General features: G+C 41.7%; 1 pseudogene; it reads right to left on the bottom strand.

The window, feature by feature from the left end:
- Positions 1 to 1,617: 1,617 nt before the first annotated feature.
- On the bottom strand, positions 1,618 to 3,709 carry LOC102242103 (annotated as a pseudogene).
- Between the last annotated feature and the right edge of the window lie 201 nt (positions 3,710 to 3,910).

The following is a 3,910-nucleotide window of genomic DNA, read 5'->3' as shown; positions in this document are numbered from 1 at the left end:
TAGTTCCAAACAGGTAGCCCAGGATCGGTCACAGTCAGGTCCTGACATTGGCTTAACCAGAGTTCCTCCCAATAGGTCCCAGAGATAACACACCTGGTTGTGAGCTTTAGAACATATCAGAGCATGACCCAATGATTTCACAAGCAATACACCCAGAGGGAGATCTTGGTAGGCACCAGACCCTGATGTGGAAATTCTGCTTTATTGGGTCAGACCCTTCATAGCAACTTATACACTGTTTGATGTTTATCCTCATAGTCAGCCAGCATGAGGGTCAATTCCACTCATAGATGGACCAACAACAATAAAGACTCAACTACAATAGGACAGCTCACATATTCCACACATGGAACATTCCTGGGACACCTAGCTCAAGTGATCAGGGAGACTGTGCCACTGAACCACAAAGGACATCTAATATGTCAGGCCAGCATAGCAAGACTAGAGACATTGCAGATCTGCCTAATACACAAACACAAATATAGAGAGGCAGCCAAAATGGGGAGACAAAAAAACAAGCTCAAACAAAAGAACATGATCAATAACTAGAAAAATAAGTAAATGAAATGGAGGCAAGCCATCTACCCAATACAAAGTTCAAAAAAACGGTTATAAGGATAATCAAGGAACTTAGTGAGAACTTCAACAGAGAGATAGCAAGCATAAAAAAGGACATACTGGTAGAAACCATAAAGAAGAATCAGTCAGAAATGAAGAATACAATATTTATAATGAAGAATACACTAGAATGAATCAACAGGAGATTTGGTGAAGCAAATAATCAAATCAGCGATTTAGAAGGCAAGGTAGCGGAAATAATCCAATCAAAGCAGCAAAAAAAAATAATTTTTAAAAGTGAGAACAATTTTAGGTATTTCTGGAACAATATGAAGCATAAAAACATTCCCATCATAGGGATACCAGAAGAAGAAAAGAGAGAGCAAGAGATTGATAACCTATTTTTAGAAATAATGACTGAAAACTTTCCTAATCTCGTGAAGAAAAAAAGACACACAAGTTCAGGAAGTGCAGAGTCCCTGACAAGATGAACCCCAAATGGCCCACACCAATGTGCATCATCATTTAAATGGCAAAGCATAGAAACAAAGAGTGAATCTTAAAAATGGCAACAGAAAGGTCTATAAGGGAGCTCCCATAACACTGCCAGTTAATTTCTCAATAGAAACTTTCAAGACCCGAGGAGATTGGTATGAAATATGCAACTTCATGAAAAGTAAGGACCTACAAGCATGATTACTCTACCTACAAAGGTTATCATTTAAAATTGAAATAGAGATAAAAGGCTTCCCAGGAAAGAAAAAGCTCAAGGAGTTCATCAGCACTAAACTAGTATTACAAGAAAAATTTAAGGAACTTTCCTAAGAAGAAGTGACAATTTAAAAAAAAAGGGGACAGATGTTTAAATTTAAAAAATGTCAATAAATACATACTTATCAATAATCAATTTAAATATAAATGGACGAAAGGCTCCAATCAAAGGGCATTGGGTAACTGAATAGATGAGAAAACAAGACAGATATATATGCTGTATACAAGACACTCCCAACCAAATGAAAGACAAACAGAGACTGAAACTAAAGGGATGGGAAATATATTTCATGAAATGAAAATGAAAAAAGAAAAAAGCGAAAATAGCACACTTTTATTAGGCAAAATACACTTTTTGACTGTGTGCACCGCCTTATATGCCCAGTGACTCCCAGTCTCCTTCAGGTTTTGCTTTTGCTCTTCAATATGCACTTGAACTGTGGCCAAGTAGCATCTGTGCTCTTCTCCTAGGGTGCTGTTTCCCCCTCCCTGCAGCACCTGTACATCACAGAAGAGGTCATTTGTGTAGAAATTACCTTGGTTATCCCTCTCCAAATTCTCAACCACAGCCATCAGCTTCTCCAGCTGTTCCCTCTGCTCTTCCCCTGTGGCCTGGTTGTTGAGGCAACAATACCTCTTCCCACACTCCTGAACCAGGATCTGCAGGCTGTGGTTGTCCGTGTTGACTACATACTCATCCAAGGACATGTCCCCTAAGTCCTCCTTGTGGGTGAAGAGGACCACCACGTGTCTCATGGCTCCTGCCCCAAAGACCTCCTTCACCCGACTCACTGCCAATGTGTCCAGGGCAGTGAAGTGCCCCAGCTGTGTCACCAGCAGAAGCACATGGGGCCCTGGGGCTGAGAGCAGGCAACAGTCCCCGATGTGCTTGTACATCTCTTGGTCCTGGGCCTTGGGTCAAGATGGAGGGCATGTCAACCACTAGGATGTTCCTTCCATTCCAGGTGCCTGTGGCCAACTGGCACGTCCTGTCCACGGCCTGGGCCCCCAGCCTGGACTCAAACACAGGTTGACAGAGGATGCTGTTCCCAGTGGAATTTATTCCACAACCAGATTTGCCCATGAGGATGAGCCTCAGTGAGGAAGATGATGCAAACTGGTTATCTTCTACATTTCCTGAATAAGAAAAACTGTGTCTTATTAAGCTAGTGTTGCTTCCAATTTTTCAATCATGGACACTCATGGTATCTCATTAAAGCTGTGAATCTCCCTCCCAGGAAACTGTCATATCTAAATACATACAAAAGTTTCCAACAACTTTAGGAGTTTCTCCATTCATAGGAAGTCTACATAGAAAGCCCACATTGGACCCATAGCCAACAGTATGAACTGCTATACTGAGGAGGTTGCTCCAAGTCGTTCTCAAGACCAAGGAAGATAGTTTTACTGAAACAAAAGTGGTCCCTGTGTTTCTGCAGGGATGGTGCCTGGCCCATTTCATGTTAAATAAATGTGAGTTTAGAAGGATGCAAAGGATGAGAGGTCACACATGGGAAAATATTACCACCTCTTTTCACTCACAAATAACCAGGAACACTTGTGTAGAAGTGCTCAACATATTCACCTAAACCTTGGGAGAAAAGGAAGTGTCAGCTGTGACCTTCCACCAAGGACCAGCTGAGGTCCCTGGGTCTCTGTTCTTTGGTTGGGGAGTTCTCTGCTTGAAATTGAGACAACAGAAGGGTCATAGTTACTGTCAAAGGCAAAGCTTGAGAGATGACTTATGATGGGTGGCTGAAAAGGATGGAATTTAAGACTATTAGTAGTACATGTGATGGAAATTCTCCTACTTGGCTGATTGAATTACAGGAAGTTAACAAAAGTGGTGTTGAAGAGGGCAACATTGAGCTAGGAGCTAAAACCTTCAAGGGACCAAGAAGGGTAAGAGTTCTAGAGTTCTTATGAGCCCAAATGGATTCCAAGTTCATTGCAGTGTCCTAAAATGTATTATTTTCTTTCTTCTACTCTGTGTTGATTCTTCCTTTTCTGCAGTGTTCTGGGATGTTTTGTAGTCTGCATGATTAGCAAATCTTTCTGGAAGACATTTCCATTTTCTGCTCAAACTGGACAAGGAAAAATTCAGTTCAAAACCCTACAACTTCTGACTTGAAGTTTCATTTCCACATTTCCCACACATCATGTGCAAGGAGAGCATTGTACTGAAGGGGTCGGGTGGAGGTGGGGGTGAAGGTGGTGGGGAAGATAAAGAAGAAAAGAGCACTGACTTTTTCTTCTTCAGTGTAAAATCACTGGGTTTCTGTAACTGTGTTTGAGGTGAGGAAATGGTGCCTCTTGAGAACTTGGAGGCTTTCTTACCTTCAGCCATAGCTCCATATCTGCTCGTTGGAAGTCCTTCCATTCTCTTCTGGGATAAAAACAGGAAAAGAATAAAAAGTGAGTGTCCACATGGAGTTGGTAAGGTCCAAGGTCACCTCCAGTTCGGACTCCTAAGAATAATTCTCCATGGAGGAACCATTTCCATTGCTAATTTCCTAACTCACATTATGCCCTCAAAAGTCTATACATAACTTTAAGCGAACCTGGTGATGCTAACACAATG

The sequence above is a fragment of the Myotis brandtii genome, unplaced genomic scaffold (genome assembly GCF_000412655.1).
Source record: "Myotis brandtii unplaced genomic scaffold, ASM41265v1 scaffold125, whole genome shotgun sequence".
Lineage (NCBI taxonomy): Eukaryota > Metazoa > Chordata > Mammalia > Chiroptera > Vespertilionidae > Myotis > Myotis brandtii.
Note: the sequence above shows the minus strand (reverse complement) of the source record. Positions and strands in the feature narration are given on the sequence as shown.